This window comes from Phyllostomus hastatus, unplaced genomic scaffold, assembly GCF_019186645.2.
Source record: "Phyllostomus hastatus isolate PE091 unplaced genomic scaffold, TTU_PhHast_1.1 phas_contig_40, whole genome shotgun sequence".
Lineage (NCBI taxonomy): Eukaryota > Metazoa > Chordata > Mammalia > Chiroptera > Phyllostomidae > Phyllostomus > Phyllostomus hastatus.
In genome coordinates this window covers 39,990,019-40,017,722 of record NW_025333872.1, presented here as the reverse complement: position 1 = coordinate 40,017,722, position 27,704 = coordinate 39,990,019, and the positions used below count along the sequence as shown (strand labels likewise).

At 37.8% G+C, this 27,704-nt stretch overlaps 1 protein-coding gene across 2 annotated transcripts in view; it reads right to left on the bottom strand.

Moving 5' to 3' along the window:
- The window catches only part of ZNF292 (zinc finger protein 292), a 96,442-nt gene that overhangs the window by 38,408 nt on the left and 30,330 nt on the right, over positions 1 to 27,704 (bottom strand). The gene's annotated exons all lie outside the window — the stretch shown is intronic.

Genomic DNA, 27,704 nt, shown 5'->3' with positions numbered 1-27,704 from the left:
TTGTTTTTTTATGACAAGTTTTATAATTAAAAAAATCTAAAGATCGTCAACATATATAATCAACATTAAAGACTATTAAGGTCAAGTGATTTTTGTAATAAAGTGCTAATAACACTCCTTATCCCTTAATGAAGTACGTATTTCAAATTCAGCTTACCAGAACCACTAAAAAGACAAAACGCTGTTTATCCTACAGAATAAAGAGATGGAAGAAACTGGCTTTATTAGTTAAACATCCACGTTATGACTCTACTAAAATTGTGAGTTACTAAAAACTATCTAAAAGATTCGACAGTTATGCTAAATGAAGTAAGACTCTAATTCAGTGTTTTTTATAATTTAAAAGATTGACACAATTGATCCTCTTCACATTTCAAGATTTAAGATTCACCATCACATGTGAAAATTCAGATGTAATTTTCTAGAAAAAAGGGTATCATGAAGGAAAAACTCTGTGAAGGCTTGTATACTCTGGTATACAAAAGCAGCTTACAAAAATAGTGTAGGTAGGGTGGAAGAAAAGGTGGTAGGAAAGAGGAAATGATTTATATTCTACTACCAAACACTCAAAAGAAAACACTGTCTTGTCCTCTCTACTAACCTCTCACCAGCAGAAGTTGTTACATAATCACAAAGGGTAAGAAAGAAAGAACAGAAAAGGTAATCTGGTAAATTAAAAGAACAACATAATAAAAACTCAATTTCTGAACAATCATATATTCGTAGACCCTGACCACCCTCCAAGTTGGACAGAAGTACAGGTAACCTGAAGACCCCTGACATCTGAAGTTAGGGACACCTTGTGAGACTGAAACCTTTAACCTGTGGAGTCTGACATTAAACTCCAGCTAGTGTCAGAATTTGGACTGAATTTTAGTACATTGATTTGGTGTTGGAGTATTGGAGAAGTGGTATTGGGAAAGACACCATGTACTTGGTGTCAGCAATAAAAAAAATCTCTCTCAAGAGGAGTTATAAAAACCTAAACAAAATGTATCAAATGAACAGAAAAAATGTGCATTCTGGGATTCTTTTGTGATTATCCCTCTACTTCTAGGAATAAAACTGAGTATGATGTTCTGTGTCTAAGACATGTTACATGGACAAACGTTGGCATGGTTGGTTTTAACATTTTCCTTGGGTACCTTACAATGATGTGACAGAGGATGACTTAGCTTACATCTTCAAAGATTTCAGAATTAGCATCAACCAAACATATAATTCTTACTTGGCTTTCATCTACCTTTCTACATAAGTTATTAAATAATATTTTCCTTTTCTGGAAAAACAAGTTTAGACATCTACGGAACTTTAAGCCTGGCAAATGCTCCCATGTCTAATATGGATTAAAATGAACACCTACGGGTTACTTCGGCCAAGGTGGAGGTGTAAGTAGATACATCTTGCCTCCTCGCACAACCAAAAGGAGGACAACAAATTAAAAGCAAAAAACCAAACTGTATGGAAGTCCAACAATCAAAGAGTTAAAGAAGAAACATTCGTCCAGACTGGAAGGAAAGGCAGAGACAGGCACCAGGGAGGAGAGGACCCATGGCAAGGTGACATCTGGAGGACTGGGTGGGTGAGATGGCTGCTGGCAGTCCCACATCTGTGTGCAGATAAACTGGGAGGAACTGGGGAGTGAGACAGACCATACAACCGAGGGTTCCAGTGCAAGGAAATTAAGCCTCAAAACCTCTGGCTGTAAATCAGTGGGGGTTGTGAGGGTGGGAAAAACTCCTAGCACCACAGGAGAGTTCGTTGGAGACCCACAGGTGCCTAGAATGTACACAGAGTGCACCACAATGCAGCAACAGGAGTTGCCTCCACCTAGTGAATACCTAAGGCTCCACCCCTTTACAACGTACAGCTGTGCTGAGACAAAGAAACATGGCACAAATGAAAGAACAGACCAAAACTCCTGAAAAAGAACTAAGCAATGAAGAGAGAGCAACTTATCAGATGCACAGTTCAAAACACTGATAATCAGGATGTTCACAGAAATCGTTGAGTATGGTTGCAAAGTAGAAAATGAAGGCTATGTAAAGTGAAATAAAGAAAAATATACAGGGAACCAACAGTGAAGGGAAGGAAACCAGGACTCAAACCAACGATTTGGAGCAGGAGGAAGAAATAAATATTCAACCAGAACAGAAAGCAGTAGCAAGAATTTTAAAAAATGAAGAGAGGCCGAGGAACCTCAGGGACTTTAAACGTTCCAACATCTGAATTATAGGAGTGCAAGAAGAAGAGGAAGAGCAAGAAATTGAAAACTTATTTGAAAATATAATGAAGGAGAACTTCCTCAATATGGCAAAAGAAATATACATCCAAGAAGTCCAGGAAGCTCAGAGAGTCCCAAAGAAGTTGGATCCAAGAAGGAACACACTAAGGCATATCATAATTACATTACCCCAAGATTAAAGATAAGGAGAGAATCTTAAAAGCAGCAAGAGAAAAGGAGACAATTACCTACAAAGGAGTTCCTATAAGACTATCAGCTGATTTCTTAAAGAAATCTTAAGAAGGGCCTGGCAAGAAGGGGCTGGCAAGAAGTATTCCAAGTCATGAAAGGCAAGGACCTACATGCAAGATTACTCTATCCAGCAAAGCTATCATTTAGAATGGAAACACACATAAAGTGCTTCCCAGATAAGGTTAAGTTAAAGGAGTTCATCATTACCAAGCCCTTATTATATGAAATGATAAAGGGACGTATCGAAGGAATAGGAGATCAAAAACTATGAACCGTAAAATGACAACAAACTCAAAACTATCAACAACTAAACCAAAAACAAAACAAAACAACACCCCAAAAACTAAGCGAACAACTAGAATAGGAACAGAATCACAGAGATGAGATTACATGGAGGGTTATCAGTGGGGAAGGGGAGGGGAGAGAATGTGGCAATAGGTACAGGGAATAAGAAGCATAATTGGTAGATACAAAATAGACAGGGGAGGTTAAGAATAATACAGGAAAAGGAGAAGCCAAAGAACTTGTATGTACGACCCATGGACATGAACTAAGGGGGTGGGGGTGCTGCTGGGGTGGGGGGTGCAGGGTGTAGGGGAATAAAGGGGAAAAAAAACAGGACAACTGTAATAGCAGTATTTTAAATAAAATATACTTAAAAATAAATAAAATGAACCTCTAAATTTTCCCTATTAGTTCTCTAGTAGTAATGAGTCAATTTCCACCCTACAGAGTAGGGCAACAGAAGTTTACAGTTGTTTGTATGGAAATACATTAATTAATTAATAATGTAAGAATAAACTGTTTCTCATACTCGTAACTACAGACTTACTTTTGCCCCACCCTGTAATTTTAAGTTTGGTGAAAAAGAAAATACATCAAGCAAATCGCAACAGCTTTAAAATTATGTTCCTTCCATTTCCTATTTCCCAAACCTCAGGAAAACTAAAAAAATCATATATATGGCTACATATATCTACATTTTGCCCACGCTCTACATTTCTTGATACATCTAGCTCTGCAAAGGGTACGCAAACATTACTTCTTTGCTTTATTTAATTGAGTTCTACTGTCCTCAGATGAGAGTTTTTAAACTTAATTTAGTATGTGATCAAATATGAGTTTTTGTGGGTATCATAGGCTGAATTGATGAGAAATATAATTGACAAATCACAGAGTGTTAGAACCAGAAAACCCCTTAAAAATGATCTCCTTTCATTCTATTTTATAGATGAATAAAGAGGGAAAGAAAGCAGTTTCTGGTGCAAAGGAGATCTTTTAGGTGGCTACTGAATACCTGGGAATAGTATAACTAGGGAGAGGGTAGATGAAAAGGGTGACAGTCAAGTATGAGAGATGGTACGAAAAAGAAAACTGATGACATGTTAATATGTTAAAAAGTTGGGTTAAAAAAGCAAGTATCTATCTGTATAAAGCTATGAGTTGATATTCATAGCTATTAAGTATACTGAGGGTAGAGCTTCCCTAGTTTCTCAAGACCTTAAGGATCAATAGAACCATTGAGAAACTGGAAGTATCCCCAACACGAGTGGTTAATAAATCAAGGTTTTTTCAATTAAGAGAGTTACTTATTTGTACTTACTACCTTATCCCACAATGATCAGACTAATTCTTTTCACAGAATTACAAAGATCATTTAATTCTTTTTTTTAACAGGAGTAATTAAAGGGTCTAGTGACCTGCACAATATTAATATAATTGGTAATTAGCAAAGCCAGGCAGCTGCTCCCTCTGTGAAACATTCTGTCCACTACAAGTACTAATTGCAGTAATGTAACAGAACTATTCAATATAAATTTGTGGAATTACTTAAAAATTACAAAGTGCCTCTTACCTATATTATTTCAATTAATTCCTCATAAATGCTATTTATCCAATTTGTGAGCCACAACAACTTGATTTGTTTATCTGTTAAGATTATTTTAGCTAAAAGTAAGAAAGTCCAACCCAAAGTAGCATAAACAATAAAGTGTACCACATAATAGGAAATAAAGAGGACAGGCCAGATCCAGGATTGGTTAATTCAGTAGCTCTCAACAATGTCTAAAAACCCATCTATGTCTTCACTCTGCCATTGTCAGGTGGTGTCCCCACCCAATACCCAGGTCTTAAGAGTGTGAAACAGGCTTCTTACCTAGACTCAGCAATAACCAGAAAAAAAGATGAAACCATCTCTTCATGTGCATCTTTTTTAGGAACAAGAAAACCTTTCCAGAAACCCCCAACCCAATTCCCATCAGTACATTTCTCATCAGCTCTCAATGGTCAGAACTGCATCACATACCTATGTCAAAAGTCACACAGCCATAATAGAATCCCATGGCTAACTTTTAAACCAATCAGATCTCATTCTCCCAAATTAGAGATAGGGCCTGGTTCTCTGAAGTACAAAGTCATGTAGAAGAAAGAAAATGTGTGAAAAAATCAGGCTTTTATTAGGAAATTGAGGGAAGGGCCAAAGTCTCACACTGGCTCACAAATGGTTTCACAAATGGTCTCACAAATGGTTTTTACTGCCACATGCCCTTAAGAATGAATAAGTGAACGTGTGTTTATGTATGTTTATATTTACATACACATATAAAGAGGAAAGTTTGTGATCTAGTTTGGAAGATGGTACAGAGAATAAGAGATAGGGAAAGAAACCCAAGTCTTCCTATAAGGCACCATATTGCTTCCATTAATGAGTAAACCATAAACTAAGTATGGCAAGAAAATTTAAAATTGTGTTATATGGAGGATGACTGATGGAACTAAGGTTGCTTAATTTGGATAACAAATAACACTTACTGAATATTTCCTATATGCTAGGTACTGTTCTGCGAGTTTTTTACTTGTTACCTCTTAGTAATTAGGTAAATTATAGTAATATGCTTCTTTTAAAAATGGATGAACTGAGGCACAGAGAGGTTCACATAATAAACCCCAAGATCACAGAGCTACTTAAGAGGCAGAGAGAAGATTCAAACCCTAGGAGTCTGACTTCAAAGTTTAAATTCTTAACTACTATACTCTATCTACATTTCTGGACAAATGGAAATTTGATTCAAAATCAAAATTATAAACCTGAAAACTTGTCACATAAGAGAAGAGTTAGTCTTATTTTGCGTAGTCGCACAGGACAAACTAGGACCTCTAGGTTCAAGTCTGAAGATGGCACATTTCTGCCTCACGGGAAGCAGAAACATCAAACAGAGTTATCCAAAAATAGACCAGGTTAGCCTCCTGGGACAAAAGGCCCCAGCACTGAAGTCACTCAAGCAGGAGCAAGATGACAATGAGTTCAGATAGCTATATAGGAGTCATATTTTGGAGACACATTCCATCATACCAGAAGAAACTACACTAGTGTGTAACGTGTGCATAAGGGATGGGGAGTTCATACTGGTTTTGACTGATGTACATATTGTGTAAAAATAATTTGTTAGTTTCTAATATTTAAAAATAGATAAGTTCTGTGTAAAACTTAGATTTCTGGTTTTTCTTATTAAGATTTTTGAAAAATTAGGAAACCCATATCCCAGTGTGGAAAATGGCTAAAGCTGAGTGATAGGTGGAGTGATGGATGAGCAAAGCTCCCTGACTGACACCAGGGATGGGCTCTCTGGTTGCTGAAAGCCTCATCTAGCTGCCTTCCTTAAGGGATTTATTGGACTCCTAACAAGGTTATTTGTGGTGACAGCATCTATTCTATAGTGTATATTATGGGCAAATCTGAAATAGGAGGAAAAAATACAAACAAATGAAAGGTTAAAGGATAATGCTCTAACGAGATCTCTAAAAGAGTATTTCTCAACCTCTTTTTCACTATCATCCCCTCCTAAGGAGCCTTTTGACTTTTTCCCTAACTGTCCCCCATCCCTAGTGAAATTTAATACTACAGATGTATTATAGTATATCTGTTTATGGGCCATAAACTATTGTAATATCTAAGATTTTCTTTTCTCCCCAAGAGGCAATTTTTTGCCCATTTGGGAAAGCAAATACACTTTTTAACATTTGGCTCTTAGGATGATTTCTCATTGTCTAAACTGCTAGATTATATATACTCTAGGGCAAAAGACAGTATAGATTAACTTCCAGTAGCTTCCTTTAGTTCCTCTAAGAAATATTAGGAGAGAAAACAAAAGAGGAATAGAACCACATGGGTGTAAAATTTAATGAACCTAAGGATTAATTACATTATTGTCCTACGTACAGATAAAAATAGTGGACTGCTGAATATATTTACACTGTTAGGCTCGTTTCGGTTCTAATTTATATCTAGGGTTTTTTTAGAAGTTCTCAGAAGTTTTGGTCTCATGACTTTCTTAAAAATTACTAAGACTATCAAAGAGTTTTTGTCTATATGCATTACAATCATTGATATTAATTATATTAGAAATGAAAACTAAGATTTCCAAATTATTTATGAATGGTATTAGAATAATGATAAATCCATCATGTGTTACTTACTATAAGGTATTTTTAATTAAAATAAACATTTCAAAAAAATTAGAAGAGTGACACTGCTTTACATTTTTCAGATCTCCTCAATGTTTGACTTAATAGAAAAGGGCAAGATTTGTATATATTTCTGCATTTAATCTGTTCCTATGTCACACATTGTGTAACCTCTTAAATACTCCACTGTACACAAGTTAAAGAAGGCAAATATCTTATAGTTTTGACTTTTGGGACTCCTAGAACTTTTGGTGAATGTGTAATACTCTTCAAAATTTCAAAGCTATGAAAATTTATTTTAAGGTTCTCGTGGAAAAACTAGACACAGACATTTTGCACCCCGCTGTCCCCAAACTTAATTAAAACAGTAATTTTTAAAAAAGTGGTATAAACTAAACGAAGAAAATAATAATGGAGGAAAAATAAACATAATTTTAAACACTGGAAAGTATATGAAGATTGGCACTCTAAATAGGCTTTACATAAAGACACTAACTCTGCAGAAATCACCAAAGGGCTCAAAAACTGAGCACTGGGTGCATCTAGAAATGAGGTAAAGTAGGAATAAGAATGAAGATTGGCCCTGGCTGGTGTGGCTTAGTGGACTGAGTGCCAGCGTGCAAAGCAAAGGGTGGCCAGTTCAATTCCCAGTCAGGACACATGCCTGGGTATATGCTGGGTCCCCAGCTGGGGGTGTGCGAGAGGCAACCCACCAATTTTTGTTTCTCTCCTTCCTTCTCCCTTCTCTAAAAATAAACAAATTTAAAAATAGAATGAGGATTGGCTGAAAGTCTATTTAAGCAGTTAAGCCTCCCTGATTTCCTCATCCCTCCCCACAGTGATGACCCAGATGACCTAAGCTAGCCACTACTCCTCTCTATACCCAGCAGAAGTTTATTCTGAAGTTAAAAAACAAAAGCAAAAAGGTGTCTACATACAATTGAGGGGAGGTATCTTACCTTTAACAGTTAAGTCAGCTTTACATACTGACTGTGTAGACCAGGGGTCCCCAACCCCCAGGCCTGTTAGAAACTGTCTCCCTCCACCATTCCCCCACTCCTATGGAAAAATTGTCTTTCATGAAACCTGTCCCTAGTGCCAAAAAGGTTGGAGACTGCAGGTATAAAGACAGCTTTCTTCTCAAGACCTTTGCTCCACATCATGGCCAGAACCTCCAGAGGCCCTAGCTGAGTCCATCTCTGGGAACTCAAAAGAAAAGACTCAGAAGATTCTGACACCAGGCCTTCTTCCCCAGGAAAGAATTCAGCTAAGTGTCCTTATTGTGAAGACTATAATACATGGGCTTGGAACTCTCAATCAGTTTTCAGTAAGTATACCTTTAAATGTGGCAAGTTAAGGACTGCTAGACATTTGAGGATAGCATCTAACAGGTGAGAGATCAAAACTAACAAGGTTGGGTGGCCAGAGCAGACATAAACACCTCAAGTTAAAGAGTTGGGGACTTCCGGCCAAGATGGAGGCATAGGTGGACACACTGTACCTCCACGCACAACCAAAATTGGAACAACAATTTAGAGGCAGAATAACACCCAGAACTGACAGAGAATTTATCTGAATGGAAGTCAGACAGCCAAGAAGTTGAAGTAGACCCGTTCATCCAGAGTGGTAGGAGGGGCGAAGACCAGCAGCCAGGTGCGGGTGGAGGAGCAGAGAGAGTTGGGCGTATAAGGCAACCAGGGGAGTGCAAGATCGCAGCAGGTGAACCCTGAGTACGCAAGCGGCAGCTGGCAGACCCAGTGAGGCGGCGATTGTGGAACAGGGCAGAGTGTGCAACCCAGGATCCCAGAGAAGGGACTGAGGTCCCACAGAGAACAGAGCTATTGCCATTGTTCCCTCCAGCCCCCGCCCCCACACACAACGCCACAATCTATCAACTGCAGTGCCCAGCCCTGGTGAACACCTAAGGCTTCGCCCCCCACCGTAACAGGAGCAACCAGACCAAAAGAGAGAGAGAGAGAGAGAGATATGGCTCAAACAGAAGAACAAATCAGTGCACCAGGACTCATCCTTTTAAGTGACCAAGAGATAGCCAATCTATCAGATGCACAGTTCAAAACATTGGTGATCAGGAAGCTCACAGAATTGGTTGATTGTGGGCGCAAATTAGATGAACAAATGCAGGTTGCCATAGAAGAAATGAAGGAAAATGCACAGGGAACCAATAGTGATGGGAAGGAAACTGGGACTCAAAACAATAGAATGGACCAGAAGGAAGAAAGAAACAACCAAACAGAAAAGAATGGAGAAATAAGAATTCAAAAAGGAGAAGCTTAGGAACCTCCAGGACATCTTTAAACGTTCCAACATCCACATTATAGAGGTACCAGAAGGGGAAGGGGAAGAGGAAGAGCAACAGATTGAACACGTATTTGAACAAATAATAAAGGAGAACTTCCCCATTCTGGCAAAGGAAATAGACTTCCAGGAAGTCCAGGAAGCTCAGAGAGTCCCAAAGAAGTTAGACCCAAGAAGAAACACACCAAGGCACATCATAATTACATTAGCCAAGGTCAAAATGAAGGACAGAATCCTAGAAGCAGCAAGAGACAAGGGGACAGTAACCTACAAAGGAGTTCCCATCAGACTGTAAGCTGATTTCTCAAAAGAGACCTTGCAGGCAAGAAGGGGCTGAAAAGAAGTATCCCAAATCATGAAAGACAAGGACCTATATCCCAGATTGCTCTATCCAGCAAAGCTTTCATTTAGAATGGAAGGGCAGACAAAATGCTTCTCAGGTAAGGGCAAGTTAAAGGAGTTCATCATCACCAAGCCCTTATTTTATGAAATGTTAAAAGGACTTATCTAAGAAAAGAATATTAAAAAAAAAACATGTATAGTAAAATGACAGCAAACTCACAATTATTAACCACCACACCTAAAACAAAAACAAACTAACCAAACAACTAGAACAGGAACATAACCACAGATACGGAGATCACATGGAGGGTTAGCAACAGGGGAGTGGGAGGAGAAGAGAGGGGGAAAAGGTACAGAGAATAAGTAGCATAGATTGTAGGTGGAAAATAGATAGGGGGAGGGTAAGAATAGTATGAGAAATGTAGAAGCTAAAGAACTTATAAGTATGACACATGGACATGAACTAAAGGAGGGGATGTGGGTGGGAGAGGGTGTACAAGGTGGAGGGGAGTGAAGGGGGAAATGGGACAACTGTAATAGCATAATCAATAAAATATATTAAAAAAAAAAGAGTTGGAAGATAAACTGAAGAAGCCTCCCTAGAAAATAAAATAAAAGGGATAGGAGAGAAAAAAATAAGAAAATTTAGAGAATAGTGCTAGAGATCCCATAATTAACAGGAATTCCAGTAGTCTGAACAGAAATGGAGGGGAGAAATCAAAGAATTCACGTTTTTTCCTGGAACCTAAGGACATACATTTTAAGATTTAAAAAGACCTACTGAGTGTCCAGCACAATTACTGGAGGTAGAGCAATATACTAAAACACCTTTTCATAAAATTTCAGAGCTCCAATATAAAAAAAGATCAAAATAAGGTTGTGGGAAGTAGAAGTGGTGGACAGCAAACTTCTCATCAGCAACACTAGAAGAGGTCAAAGAAACATGAAGCAAAGCACTGGAAACTGAGGAGAAATTATTTCCATCCAACTACCATATAAGTATTAAGACAGATAAGTTCTAAAAAATTTTATCTTTTAGGCACCTTTTTATTTGAAGGATGCTACTAAAGGGGAAATTTCACCAAAATGAGGGGATAAACCAGGAAAGGAATGAAAATGTTCTCTAGAAAAAGGGAATCTAACACAAGAGAAGGGTGATAAAGTAGATTCCGCACAAAGAGAGCTGTGTGCTGAGCCTGAAGAATAACTACAGCATATCAGCTGGCTCTAGGAGAAATTTCTTCAAGATGAATTTGCAAGACTACGTAATGTGCCTGAATAAATGGAGAGGAAATTTATACAACTGAGTTTGGACTGAATTACTGATATATTTAAAAACTCAACTAAGAAGATAATTTAAGTCTACAGAAACTTGCCCTCAATAATTAAGAGACACAAATAAAACACTCAACAAAAATTGACCACAACCTAGGCCACAAAGACATCAGACATTTCACATTTTTTGAACACAGTGTAATAAAGTTAGAAACTATTAACAAAAAATACCCTTATAAAGAAAACTACAAACTTAAAAAAATTTTCAAGTACTTCTAAATCATGGGTGGAAGAAATCATAATAGAATTCAAAGAACACTTAGATCTGAACTACAGCAAAAACATAACATATCAAAGTTGGTAGGATTCAATTAGAGCAAGCTTAAGAGGGAAATTTGTAGATCGCAAATGTTTATACTCTAAATTCTGATAGGCTTACACACACACACACACACACAAATTTGTTGCAACACAGTATGAGCAAAACATGAAATTTCACTTGCTTATATATGGTTTTTTTTTCAGTGATACACATTAGGTAAAAGGAAACTATCCAGCTGAACTGAACTATGTAGAAATATGCAAAATATACACAACTCAAACATATACCAGCTACCTCAGTTCACCAGGTGTGTTCTGAGCCACACTCATCCACATATATTGTTACAACTTTCTGTCCAACTTCAGAGAACTCTCCTTCACCATCTCACAATAACTCACAAGCTGCATTCCTTCTGACAATCACTTCCATAAGCAAACTTCCTATCTCTTTCAAGGTAAAATACATTTATTTTAGCATTTACATATACCTTAACCACTGAACAGGTTAAAACTGTACTACTGTTTTTACAAGGTTCTGTGTCGTCGATGACGTATGTGACTGATGAAGTTTTGGAGTGTTGTGTCTCTACCCCTATCTTTTCCATAAGCCCTGTAATTTTTATCATGCAATTCTGCATAGCAGGATGATTGTTAGGAATACATATGTTGCAATAAAGTAAAACTGGCTGCATTAGGGAAAAAACTGAAGAAGAGTTATAGAGGATATTATTAAGACTAATAGAAAATTAGATATATATTGTAATTAGATAGTATTATTGTGTCAATATTAAATTTCCTGAGTGTGATGATTATGTCTTTGGCCTTAGGAAATAAATGCAAAGGGGTAACACCATGAGCCTAACTTTTAAAGGATTCAGAAAAAATACAGAAAAGAATTAGAGCAGAAAACAAGGCAAATATAGTAAAATGTTAACAACTGGGGACTGTTGTGAAAGTTAATGGGTATTATTGTCCTAGTCTTGTAACTTTTCTGTAATAAAAAGTTTGGAAAATGGGGTAGAGTGATGGTAGGCCAGCTATATAAGGATCTTGATCCCTCCTATCAAAATGATAAGAGATACCCAGACTAGCCTGCTGTCCCAGGAGAATGAGAAGTAGATGTCACCCCTGTTGCTCTGGTTGAGGCCAACCTGTATCATCTGATACCCAGCCAGCCTCAAATCTGTGCCTGACTCCACTCAGTACCAATAGATGCCTCGCCAACTGTTCCCTGACCTCAGGTAAATGGGCAATACATGCTATTACATGTCACTGAGGTTTCTGCGGTTATTTTGTAGAATTCTGTAACTGAGTTAAGTAGCCAACTCAAGTTAGATAAAGGAATAGAATGAACTCAAAGAAAGTACTAAACTTTTAAAATAGTAAACATGAAAAATTTTAAAAACCAGAAAAAAGGTACAACAGAGAAGATCAACAAAATCAAACATAAGTCACTAGAAAGACTTTAAAAAAGCCTTTGGAAAAATTATTGTATAAAATTATTGTATAAAATTATTAAGTATAAAAGAGAAGGCACAAATAAAAAGAAGAAGAAATGAGAAAGGAACCACAACTATAAAGGCCCAGTTTGCTTGGGGGAAGCAGCAGAAGGGACTGAAATCCGACAGAGAGTGGAGGAAGCACCATTGTTCCCTCTTGGACCCCACCCCCACATACCGAGTCACAACCTAGCAACTGGAGTGCCTCCCCCTGGTGAACACCTAAGGCTCCATGCCTCATAAGTAACAAGAGCCACAAGACAAAAAAGAAATAGCCCAAACAGATCTGTTTCTTCCGAACAGATCAAAGCTCAGATCACAGCAAATACAACTAAGTGACTAAGAGATAGCCAACCTATCAGATGCATAGTTCAAAGTACTGGTGATCAGGATGCTCACAGAACTGAACCAATAGTGATGGGAAGAAAACCAGGACTCAAATCAATGGAGTGGACCAGAAGGAAGAAAGAAACAACCAAACAGAAAGGAATGAAGAAATAAGAATTCAAAAAAAAAATGAGGAGAGGCTTAGGAACCTCCAGGACATCTTTAAACATTCCAACATCCAAATTATAGGGGTACCAGAAGGGGAAGAGGAAGAGCAACAAGTGAAAACGTTATCTGAACAAATAATAAAGGAAAACTTCCCCAATCTGACAAAGGAAAAAGACTTCCAGGAAGTCCAGGAAACTGAGAGAGTCCCAAAGAAGTTGGACTCTAGGAGGAACACACCAAGGCACATCATAATTACATTAGCCAAGATAAAAATGAAGGAGAGAATCCTAGAAGCAGCAAGAGATAAGGAGACAGTAACCTGCAAAGGAGTTCCCATCAGACTGTCAGCTGATTTCTCAAAAGGGACCTTGCAGGCAAGAAGGGGCTGAAAAGAAGTATTCCAACTCATGAAAGGCAAGGACCTACATCCAAGATTGCTCCAGCAAAGCTTTCATTTAGAATGGAAGTGCAGATAAAGTGCTTCTCAGATAAGGGCAAGTTAAAGGAGTTCATCATCACCAAGTCCTTATTATATGAAATGTTAAAGGGACTTATCCAAGAAAAAGAAGATCAAAAACATGTATAGTAAAATGACAGCAAACTCACAATTATTAACCACCACACCTAAAACAAAAAGAAAAACAAACTAAGCAAACAACTAGAACAGGAACATAACCACAGATATGGAGATCACATGGAGGGTTAGCAACAGGGGAGTGGGAGGAGGAGAGAGGGGGGAAAAGGTACAGAGAATAAGTAGCATAGATAGTACGTAGACAATAGGGGGAGGACGAGAATAGTATGGGAAATGTAGAAGCTAAAGAACTTATGACACATGGACATGAACTAAAGGGGGGAATGTGGGTGGGAGAGGGTGTGCAGGATGGAGGGAAATGAAGGGGGGAAATGGGACAACTGTAATAGCATAATCAATAAAACATATTTTAAAAAAAATGGTTTTCAGCCATGGAAAAAATGTCTCCATAGATGTGTTACATCAAATGGAGAGTACTTTGAAGATGACTGGAGTTTAAACATGTTAAGAATAAATACACAATTTTTTATAAATAAATTATATGTCTGGGGTCCTTGCCATGTATAACACATGCAATCAAAAATGCTTCAGGAATGTACAGACTATTCCACAGACAATGCTGAAATAACCAGCTATGTAGGGAAAAAAAACTATCACCAGCAATTAATGAAATTATATCCCATATGTATTAAATACTTAAATGTGAAAAGCATTACTTTAAAACTTTGAGAAAATATAGGATGAGAATATCTCAAGAGGCAATGAAGGATTTCTTAAGACACAAACACACAACCATAAAAGGAAAGACAATGACAACTGCAGCTATATTAGAATTTAAAACTTCTGTTCAGCAAAACCCCACACCAAAAAAAAAAAAAAAAAAAAATCAGGAGGAAGATGGCGGCCTTACTGTAGGCAGTGTTTTTCTCGGCTTCTGTGAAGAGGGGGGAAACTCGCAGATCGGTGGAGAGGCAGAGCAAGTGGGCTGGATTGCCGAATCACTTTTGAAAGCAGGACATCAGAAATTATTGCACTCACTGGATAACCAGACGGTAAGAAGGATACAGGACAAAAGGGGTCAGGGGGTGCACAGACCCCAGGCTCGCCCGGTGCTCCGGGCTCTGCCCCCAGGGATCCCGGGAGAGGGAAGTTGCTGCTCCCTCCCTCCCCCGAATACGGGGGTGAGCAACTCCAGGGGAGAACGGGTTGCTAGAAGGAACAGATTGGCCAGTTGGACTGAGAAAAAATCGCCCAGGGAATATGAAATCCCGCCCAGAGGCCGAGAAGTGAGAGCCTCTAGCCAACAGGACCAGGGGCATCTTCAGCCCGGTGGAAGTGCAGAGCGGTAGTGAGCACAAGCCGGCCGCGCTCGGCTCGCGCCCCATAGGGAGGCAGGAATCGCGCGCTGCGATCCCAGGAGGGACGAGGGGCTTGGCGCGTTCCTTCAGTGGTGGCCCAGAGATTTCCAGCCAGCCCGACCGGAGAGCCGGGAAAGGTGCCAACATTCCGTCGGAGAGCCGTTTGGCGGGGAACACGGAGCTGGAAACGGCTGGGCTCCCGCACCTTCATCGGGAAGACACTCTCTCGCACCAGTGTGTCTTGGAGCGCCCCGGGTACCTGACAGACTTGCTGAGTTCTGGTTGTGAGAGAGAGAAGCATTTCAAAGGCCCCTCAGCCAGCTGAAGCTAGCAAGATCAGAAAAACTGGTCTGGCCAGTTAGAAACCAACAAGAGGTTTTTTGTTTGTTTGTTGTTTGTTTGTTTGTTAGTTTTTTTGGTTTTGTTTGTTTTTTATTGGTTTCTCTGGCTGTTGTTGGTTGACTGATTTTATCTTGTGTTTTATGTGACTTTTTTTTCAATTCTCATTATTTTTATATCGCAATCCCTTATGTTTCTCTTCCATTCAACCTAATATTATTCTTTCCACTCCAAATTTAGCTCTCCTGCACCACATCTTCTGCTTTTCTTTCCTTTTGTTTTAATCTTGCAAGTTACTGTAAATTTGTATTATCTTTTTCTCACTTTTACGACATTTTTTATTTTAATAATATTTTGGTACTCTTTTTCTTTCTGTATAATCTTCTTTGCTTGGCTGGTTATACTGTCATTTGATAGGTTCCCCCTGGTATCTCAGTCACAAGATGTTGATAAGTTACTATCCTTCATCTGCGTTCCATTAATACACTTCTCAAGGTTCTATACTCTTTATTCTTGTTATCTACACCTCATCGATTCTGCCACAAGACTGTCACTTTACTATTACTGCTAGTAAGACCTAGTCTATACAATTGTAAATGCTTCTCAATACCCCTACCTGATCTCAGCCCACTTTGCAATTTTCTGAACTACACTATTGTGGGGGGTTGTCTCTATTCTTTTACTCACTACTCCTATATACTAATCTTTAGTCCAACCCTACCTGAGAAGCTGACCTCCCACAGCCTCACAGCTTTCTAGATCCAACTAACAATCCTCTCGGCCCCAATAAGAGTCTTACCCTCTTTCCATCCTTTCTAAAACGTGGATAGGGGGGTGGAAGATCACAGCTACACTATAAGGAGCCAAAGGATAACCCATCTCTTCTCTACTGGCTGCTAAAGTAAATATCATAGTATACTATCTTGCTGTTTTAAACCATTTTGCCTTACTCCTCCAACTGATCCCAAAAAAGAGTAGGGGGAAGCTGTGACCACCAGGATACACGAAGGAGATTGCACCACTGAAACACACAAAAAATTCTACCACAGAAGTTCACACCATAAATACAGGGAACCAGAACAGTTCAAATTAACAAACAAGAAGAACAAAGAAGAAACCCACGAACAATGAGAAAACAAAGAAACAACCCCCCAACTGAAGGGAAACGAGGAAGCCTCAGGAAAAATGCTAAATGAAATAGAGGCAACCCAACTATCAGATAGTGAGTTCAAAACAATGATTACCAGGAAGTTCAATGAACTCACAATGAGCTTTCAGAAATTAGAGGGAAACTACATCAATCTCACTGCAAACTATATAAACATGAAAAAGGAAATAGAAACTCTCAACAAAGGTCAAGAGGAAATGAAGAATACAATTTCTGAACTGAAGAACACAGTAGAAGGAAGGAAAAGCAGGATTGATGAAGCAGAAGATCGGATTAGCGAGCTGGAGGACAAAGTAGAAAACAGCATCCAGAAAGAGCAAGAAAAGGAAAAGAGGCTCAGAAAGAATGAGGAGGGATTAAGAGAAATGCAAGACAATATGAAACGTAATAATATCCGTATAATAGGGATACCAGAAGGTGAAGAAGAAGAGCAAGGGATCGAAAACCTAGTTGAACAAGTAATGAAGGAGAACTTCCCTAATTTGACGAGAGAAAAAGCCACACAAATCCAGGAAACACAGAGAGTCCCAATCAAGAGGAACCCAAAGAGACCCACCCCAAGGCACATCATAATTAAAATGACAAAATTTCAAGACAAAGAGAGAATCTTAAAGGCAGCAAGGGAGAAGAAGGAAATAACATACAAGGGAGCCCCAATAAGGCTAACAGCTGACTTCTCAATGGAAACACTTCAAGCCAGAAGAGAATGGCAGGAAATACTTCAGGTAATGAGAACCAGAGGTCTGCAACCAAGGCTACTATATCCAGCAAGGCTCTCGATCAAGATTGAAGGCCAAATAAGAAGCTTCCCAGACAAAAGAAGTCTAAAAGAATACACCTCGACCAAACCAGCTCTGCAAGAGATTCTAAAAGGACTGCTTTAAGGAGGAGAGAAGAGAGAGAGAGAGAGAGAGAGAGAGAGAGAGAGAGAGAGGGAGGGAGAGAGAGGAACACACATACATAAAAGACAATGAATAAGTACCTATCAATAATAACCTTAAACGTAAATGGATTAAATGCTCCAATCAAAAGACATAGAATAGCTGATTGGATAAGAAAAAATGACCCACATATCTGCTGTCTACAAGAGACCCACCTCAGGATAAAAGACCTACACAGGCTGAAAGTGAAGGGCTGGAAACAAATCTTCCAAGCAAATGGTCAGGAAAAAAAAGCTGGGGTAGCAATACTCATATCAGACAAAATAGACTTCCAAAAAAGGTCCATAAAGAGAGACCCAGAAGGTCACTTCATAATACTCAAGGGAAGAATCCATCAAGAAGACATAAATATTGTAAATATATATGCACCCAACATAGGAGCAACGAAATACATAAAGAAAATCTTAGAGGACTTCAAGAAAGATATGGACAGCAACACAATTATAGTGGGAGATTTTAACACCCCACTATCAAAAATGGACAGATCTTCTAAACAAAATATCAACAAAGATATTGTGGCATTGAACAATACCCTTGATGAAATGGATTTTACTGATATCTACCGAGCCCTCCATCCAAAAGAAGCTAAATATACATTCTTTTCAAATGTGCATGGAACATTCTCAAAGATAGACCACATGATAGGACACAAAACAAGCCTCAAGAATTTCAAGAAAATTGAAATCATACTAAGCATTTTCTCAGACCACAAGGGACTGAAGCTAGAAACCAACCCGAAGGAAAAAAAACCAAAAACACTCAAAATCATGGAGATTAAATAGCATGCTATTAAACAATGAATGGGTCAAGAATGATATTAGGGAAGAAATCAAAAGGTTTCTGGAAACAAATGAAAACGAACTCACTACAACCCAAAACTTATGGGACACAGCCAAGGCAGTCCTGAGAGGGAAGTTCATAGCGATACAGGCCCACCTAAAAAGGTTAGAAACTTTCCAAACAAACAACCTAACCCTACGTCTACAAGAACTCGAGGAACAACAACAAAGACAGCCCAGAGCAAGCAGAAGGAAGGAAATAACCAAGATCAGAGCAGAATTAAATGATATAGAGACTAAAAGCACAATTCTAAGGATCAATGAATCCAAGAGCTGGTTCTTTGAAAAGATAAACAAAATAGACAAGCCTTTAAGCAGACTCATCAAGAAAAAAAGAGAGAAGACCCAAATAAACACAATCAGAAATGAAAGAGGAGAGATTACAACGGATACCACAGAAATACAAAGGAATGTAAGAAATTACTACGAAGAACTGTATGCCAAAAAAATTTGAAAACCTAGATGAAATGGACAACTTTCTAGAAAAATATAATCTTCCAAAACTCAATGAAAAAAGAAGCAGAAAGTCTGAACAGACCAATAACAACAAAAAGAAATTGAAGCAGTAATCAAAAAACTCCCAACACACAAAAGCCCGGGACCAGATGGTTTCACAGGAGAATTCTACAAAGCATTTAAGGAAGAGCTAACCCCTATCCTTCACAGACTATTCCAAAAAATCCAAAAAGATGGGAGTCTCCCAAACTCTTTTTATGAGGCCAACATCATCCTAATTCCAAAACCAAATAAAGACACAACAAAGAAAGAAAACTTCAGGCCAATATCACTGATGAACATTGACGCTAAAATCCTCAACAAAATACTGGCAAACCGCATCCAACAATACATTAAAAAGATTATACACCATGACCAAGTGGGATTCATTCCAGGGATGCAAGGATGGTTCAATATTCGCAAGTCAGTAAATGTAATACATCACATAAACAAAAGCAAAGACAAAAACCACATGATCATATCAATTGATGCAGAAAAAGCATTTGATAAGGTACAGCACCCATTCATGATAAAAAACACTCGGCAAAGTGGGAATAGAGGGAGCATTCCTCAACATAATAAAGGCCATATATGAGAGACCTTCAGCCAACATCATTCTCAATGGGCAAAAAATTAAAACCTTTTCCATTAAGATCAGGAACAAGACAAGGCTGTCCACTTTCACCACTTCTATTCAATATAGTACTGGAAGTTTTAGCCACAGCAATCAGACAAGAAAAAGAAATAAAAGGCATCCAAATCGGAAAGGAGGAAACAAAACTATCACTGTTTGCAGACGACATGATAGTATACATAGAAAATCCTATTGACTCTACCAAAAAACTGCTTGACCTAATAAATGAATTTGGCAAAACAGCGGGATACAAAGTCAATATCCAGAAATCAAAGGCATTTCTGTACACCAACAATGAAACTGCAGAAGCAGAGATCAAGGAAAAAATCCCATTTGAAATAGCAAAAAGAAAAATAAAATATCTAGGAATAAACCTAACCAAAGAGGTAAAAGACCTGTATTCAGAAAACTACACAACACTGAAGAAAGAAATCAAGGAAGACACAAACAAATGGAAACACATACCGTGTTCATGGATTGGAAGAATTAATATCATCAAAATGTCCATACTACCCAAAGCAATTTACACATTCAATGCAATTCCTATTAAAGTACCAATGGCATATTTCACAGACATAGAACAAACACTTCAAAAAATTTATATGGAATTATAAATGACCCCGAATAGCTGCTGCAATATTGAGAAAGAAGAGTAAAGTAGGAGGGATCACAATACCCGACACTAAACTATATTACAAGGCTACTGTAATCAAAACAGCCTGGTACTGGCAAAAAAACAGGCACATAGACCAATGGAACAGAACAGAGAGCCCAGAAATAAGCCCAAGTCTCTATGGTCAATTAATATTTGACAAAGGAGGCAGCAACATAAAATGGAATAAAAATAGCCTCTTCAACAAATGGTGTTGGGAGAACTGGACAGCCACGTGCAAAAAAAATGAAACTTGAGCACCAACTTACACCATATAGAAAAAATAAATTCAAGGTGGATAAAAGACTTAAATATAAAACATGACACCATTAAAGTCCTAGAGGAGAACGTAGGTAAGAAAATCTCAGATATTTCACGAAGAGACTTTTTTAATGACGTGTCCCCTAGAGCAAGGGACATAAAGGAAAGAATAAACAAATGGGACCTCATCAAAATTAAAAGCTTCTGCACAGCTAAAGAAAACAGTATCAAAATTAAAAGAGAACCAACGGTATGGGAAAACATATTTGCCAATGATACCTCAGACAAGGGTTTAATCTCCAAAATATATAAAGAACTTACAAGACTGCACTCTAAGAAGACAAGGAATCCAATTAAAAAGTGGGCAAAAGACTTGAACAGACACTTCTCCAAGGAGGACATACAGAGGATCCAAAGACACATGAAACGATGTTCAATATCGCTAGCTATCAGAGAGATGCAAATTAAAACCACAATGAGATACCACTTCACACCAGACAGAATGGCCATCATAAACAAAGCAACAAACAACAAGTGTTGGAGAGGTTGTGGAGAAAAGGGGGACCCTAGTGCACTGTTGGTGGGACTGCAGACTGGTACAACCACTATGGAAAGCAATATGGAACTTCCTCAGAAAACTAAAAATGGATCTGCCTTTTGACCCTGCAATTCCACTACTGGGACTCTATCCTAAGAATACTAAAACACCAATTCAAAAGAACCTATGCATCCCAATGTTCATAGCAGCACAATTTACAATAGCTAGATGCTGGAAGCAACCTAGATGCCCATCAGTACATGAATGGATCAAAACACTATGGTACATTTACACGATGGAATTCTATGCAGCAGAAAGAAAGAAGGAGCTCCTACCCTATGCAACAGCGTGGATGGAGCTGGAAAACATTATGCTAAGCGAAACAAGCCAGGCAGTGAAAGACAAATACCATATGATCTCACCTTTAACAGGAACCTAAATAACAAAACAAAGAAACAAGCAAAATGTAACCAAAGACACTGAAATAGAGGACAGGCTGATGGTGACCGGAGGGGAGAGAAGAGGGAATTTAAAGGGGACAGGGGGAAGGGTTCACAGGAACAAACTTAAAGGACACATGGTCATAGACTAAGGGGAGGGTGGTAATGGGAGGGAAGGGGGGCGGGTGGGAGGGGGAACTGGATTGGGAGTAAAAAGGAGAAAACTGTACATGAACAATGATTAAAAAAAAAAAATCAAATGAAAAGCTACAAACTGGGAAGAAATATTTGCCACCCAAACTCCAAAAGAATACATATAACATATTCATAATATAAAAATAACTAACAAATCAGGGAAGGGAGGAAGGGAAGAAGGGAGGAAGGGAGGAAGGGAGGAAGGGAGGAAGGAAGGAAGGCGGGCCATAAACAATCCAACAGGAATGGGCCAAGGATAGAAACAAATAGCTAAATGGATAGAAACAAATAGCTAAAATGGATAATCTAGTGAAGGGGAGCAGAATATTCGAAACCAAGATATGACACTTTGGCACCTAAATTCTCTTCAGCTGAAGGCAATCAAGACACAGCAGACTGAAGAAAATCTTAAACTTCTAACTACCTAAAAGAATTAATAGGGTACCTGGCTCAGAGAGCTATTAACATAAATAACTTTTATCTCAATGACCTATCTGTATGGCAGGACAAAAATGTAATTACCAAATATCTGTTCTTATTGTCCTATGAAGTATCTTCCTCCTCTCCTTAGAAGTTCCAGGTCCTAATCTCATTCCTGAGCTCAGGATGGCATACTAACCAACCTCAATTGCCCTACTGGCCCTTGGGTCTCATTTTTTCATGGGGCTCTCATATGCACACGATTAAATGTGTTTTTCTCCTGTTAATATGTTTTATGCTAATTTACTTATTAATTAGATCAGTCAAAAGAACCTAAAAGAGTACAGGAAAAATTCTTCCTCTTCAATACCAATATAGATAAAATTCTGTGATCAGCTAAAATCCCTGGTTAACTTTAAGTCTGATTTCAAAGAAACTGGTGTTCATCTGCATCACCTCCAACTCCCAAATCTGCCTCAGCATCTCAGGTTTGAACATATCCATCACCATATTTTCTTATGGGGTGCTGTTTTTTTATCATCTTTCTCTTAAACAGTGAGAATTCAGGAGTCTTGTACTTGTGATGAAATTCAGGATTATTTCAAACTTTCACTTCCATATTGTTCTGGTCTAGATACCTTTCCATGCACTTTAGTATACTGTCCTTAGCAAATGGCCCACAGATGTAGTTATTTCAGTAGGACCTGAACATTTTCAAAGAAAATCAGTTATGAATTTGGTAAAATTCACACTCCCATACACTCATTTTAGGGTGTGAAATAATCATTCAGAATGTGAACTTCTGACAGCTTTAAAGCCTAACGTATTTTGCCATGTATAACGCACTCCCATGTATAATGTGCACTCACATTTTGGGCCTAAATTCTCAGGGGAAAAAAGACCTTTCATTGTAATTTTTAATTCAATTATTTACTTATTTATTATATTTAGATACTTGTGTTTTGTATTATACAGGAATTTTAGCATTTATTTTTGAACATACTATGGCACAAAAATTTTATGCAACAAATAATTACAAAACACAAGAACAGATAAAAGGTATTTCAGGGACTACCCATGTATAATGTGCATCCTTATTTTTTCCTAAAAATTTTGGGCAAAAAGTATGCATTATACATGGCAAAATATGGTCAATAATCTCTGATATGGATGCTATAAACACCCACTTTCACTCTGGCCGGTGTGGCTCAGTTGGCTGGGAGTCATCCTGCAAACTGAAAGGTTGTGGGTCCAGTCCCCAGACGAGATATATGTAAGAGGCAACCAAATGATGTTTCTCTCTCATATCAATGGCTCTCTTACTTTCTTTCTCTCTCCCTTCCCTTCCCCTCTCTCCTCTCTGAAATCAAAGAAAAAAAAGATTAAAACACCTACTTTGCAGAGCTTCTCAGACCCCAAGGCCTACTTTCTTTGTAGCATTTTGATGGCATCAGCCAATGGCATTTGGGGGAACATCATGACCCCCAAATTTCCTATTCCTAACCCTAACGTGGTATGGTTCACTAATTTCTCTAGTTCTTGTAGAGTATATCCTTTGCTACAAAAGCAAAGCAGGGTTTTCAAAAACAACCAAATTTGTCTCTTGCATAGAGGGTCTCAAAATGGACTAAGATGAACATGTTTGACACTAACATGTTCATAATTCTCGCAGGGACGCTCACTTCTTAAGAAATATGATGCAATGGAAGTAGAGATTTTTTTTTTAAGTCCTGTGCTTAATTTAGGGAATGTTTCTGGATTCCATCCATTAAATTAATTCTCACAATGCTAAATAACTGTTTCTTTATATAGGATACTCTAAAACCGACAATTCTGACTTCAGTTTAGTCTCCACAATATTTCTAACTTTGTACTTATATTCCAAAAACTATGATAGCATGTCTAGTTGACCTAGACCATTATATCATGACTCCCCAATAGTCAAGTAGTCACGATGTAGGTAAATACATGGCTCAATAGAGTGATGATTTCATTCCATCATATACCATATGGCAATCCAAAATCCTAAAGAGGAAACTCTCTACCCAGAATGTAATCCTAGTATCTCCAGGGACCTACAAGCTCAGTGAGTATAGGTACATTAGCCATATTCAAAGAAGAAGTCAAACTGCCATAAATAATAATAGCATGAGTTTTAGCCCTGGCTGGCATAGCTCAGTGGATTGAGCGCGGGCTGCGAACCAAGGTGTCTCAGGTTCGATTCCCAGTCAGGGCACATGCCTGGATTGCAGGGCACGGCCCCCAGCAACAACACATTGATGTCTGTCTGTCTCTCTCCCTCCCTTCCCTCTCTACAAAGAAATAAATAAAATCTTTAAGATTTAAAAAAAAAATAGCATGAGTTTCAATCTCAGCTTGCTAGCACTCAATCAGAAAGGGTACCACAGTGTACTGGTTATGTCTATCATGAGCCAATTGCCACATATATGACATCCCTACTGCTATGGACAAAGTATGTTTAAATATTAACTCCAAAGTTGATTATATTAGAGAAGGAAAGACATTTGGGGGGTGATTAGGTCTTCAGGGTGAAGTCCTCTTGAATGGGATGACTATCCTTATACACGATGCCCAAGAAAGCCTTCTTGTCTCTTCGACCAAATAAGGCACAGTGAGAAGGCACTAGGAACAACAGCTAGGAAGCGGGTTCTCACCAGATATGAAATCTGCCACTGCCTTGATCTTAGACTCTCCAACCTCTGTAACTGTGAGAAATGACTTTGTTACTACTAAGCCAATCAGTTTATCATGTTTTTGTTATAACAGGCCAAACGAACTAATATGTATACCTACTTTAGAACATGAAATACAATGTCAGAAAGCCCAACTTAAAAGGTACTCAATTCCCTTCATTTCTATTATCTATAATAATTATTCTGGGTAGCAATAAATTACTTCCCTTTTCTGGGAAAAATAAAAATCAATATTGGCTGAACTTTGAGAGATTGTAATCCATTTTCAACATAACAAATGGTACTGGGACAACTGCATATCCACATGCATAAAAATGAAATGAGATGCTTAACATCATACACAAAATTTAACTCAAAATGGACCAAACTTAAATGAAGACCTAAACCTATAAAACTTCTAGAAGAAAACATAAGACATTTTGGCAATGCTGAGTTAGTATTTAGTAAAATTTATACTCCCATACACTCATTCTAGGGTGTGAAATAATCATTCAGAATGTGAACTTCTGACAGCTTTAAAACCTACCATAAAGGGAAGTTAGGGAAGGAGTTTTAATATAAAACTAAAAGTATGATCTATAAAAAGAAACAGTTGACAAACTGGAGGTTCATCAAAGTTTTTAAATTTTGCACATCAAAAAACTCAAGAAATCAAAGACACAAACTTACTAAAGTTATAAGATGCAAAATCAACATACAAAAATCAGTTGCATTTCTATACATTAACAACTAACTAAACAAAAGAAATTAAGAAAACAATCACATTTATAATAGCAAATAAATCAAATTAAAAAATGGGCAACACAACTGAATAGATATTTTTCCAAAGACGACATACAAATGGCCAACAGGTTTATGAGAAGGTGCTCAGTATCATTAATCATCAGAGAAATACAAATTAAAAAAAATACAATGAAATAGTATCTCACACCTGTTAGGATGGCTATTATAAAAAAAAAACAAGACGTAAGTGGTGAAGAGCAGGGACCCCATGTACACTGTTGGTCGGAATGTCCATTGTACAGACATTATGGAAAGCAGTATGGAGGTTCGTAAAAAAATTAAAAATGGAACTACCATATGATCCAGCAATATTACTTCTGAATATATATTAGAAGGAAAGAAAATCATTTTCTCAAAGAGGTATCTGTTCTCCCATATTCACAGCTGCATTATTCATAATAGCCAAGATACAGAAAAAATATAACCATCCAATGATGAATAAGGAAAATATGACACATACACAAAACAGAATATTATTCACTAATAAAAGCAGCAAATCCTGCTATTTGCTACAAGATCGATTAACCTGGAGGACATTACACTATGTGAAATAAGCCAGACACAGAAAGACAAATGCAAAAACTGTATGATCTCACTCTTATATGTAATCCTAAAAAGGAAAAATTCAAACTCACAGAAATGGAGTAGAACGGTGGTTGCCAGGGATTGAAGGTTGGAGGAAATGGAGGGATGTTTACCAAAAAGTACAAACTTTCAGTTAAAGGAGTAATAGGTGTTGGGGATCTAATACATAGCATACTGTGACTAGACATACTATTGTATATTTCAAATTTACTGGGACAGTGAATCTTAAGTGTCCTCAATACACACAATGAATGCAACAAAATGAGAACTATGTGAGATGGTGGATGTAATTAACTTCAATATAATCATTTAATAATGTTTGTGAAATAATCATCTTGTACACCTTAAATATATACAACTTTATTTCAATAAAGCTGGGGAAAAGAGCATTTCTCATTTAAAAAAAGATAAGAAAATGAAAAGACAAGACATAGTTGGGGAGATGTTTACAAATGATGTATATGATAAAGGACTTGTTTCTAGAATACATAAAGAACTACTACAACTCTGTAATAAAAAGACAAACAATCCTCTACCAAAATTAGCAGATGTTTTAAACAGACAGTTCTCCAAATGGCTAAAAAGCACGTGAAAAATTTGCCCTGGCTGCTGTGGCTCAGTGGATTGAGTGCCAGCCTATGAACCAAAGGGTAGCAGGTTTGATTTCCAGTCAGAGCACATGCCTGGGTTATGGGCCAGATTCCCAGTAGGAGGGGTGCAAGAGGCAACCACCCATTTCTGTTTCTATCCTTTCTCCTTCCCCTCACCCTCTCTAAAAATAAGTCAATAAAAACTTTAAAAAAATGTTCAGTGTTATTAGTCAAATGCAAATTAAACCACATGAACTCAATACACATCCACTAGAAAAGCTGTAATTTCAAAAGACAATACAAAGTTTTGGTGAGGACAGAGAAAAACTAGAACCCTCATGAACTGCTACAAAGAATCTGGCAGTTTCTTAAAATCTCAAACATAAATTCACTACCAAAAACAGCAATCAACTCAGAGCGATGCACCCAAAACAAATATAAACATGTTGACAAAAAGAGATGAACATGAATGTTCATAGAACACTAACTGGGAACAAATCAAATGATATGGGTGGATGAATAAAATAAATCCATATGGCTGAATATTATTCAACAATAAAGGAATAAAAAAGAATGAAATACTTTACAGCTTTTATCCCACTTAGTCAGAACATTCATATCCTTTGCTGTGTGTTTATGGGATGCAACCCAAAGTCCCTCTGAAGATATTGTGCTGTAACATACAGTATATGTACCATATTACTTTTCTAAAAGCTATAAAACTCTGAATTCTGAATCAGATCTGCCTCAATCGTTTCAGATAAGGACTGTGGAATTTATAGAGAATTAATAACTTTACTAAGCCCATGTGACACATTTAAGTTTTTTATATCTTACAGTAATCTTTATTAACCAAAATCCACTTCCTAACTATAAATATGTTGTTTCAATATTTTAAAAATGACTGAACATGAAGCATACAGTTAATATGTAGTATAAAGTAGTGGCCTGGTTCTTTTATGATTTAAATTTTAAGCAAATTAGAGTTAAGATAGATCCTCAATGTCTGAACTTACTACTGCTTTAACT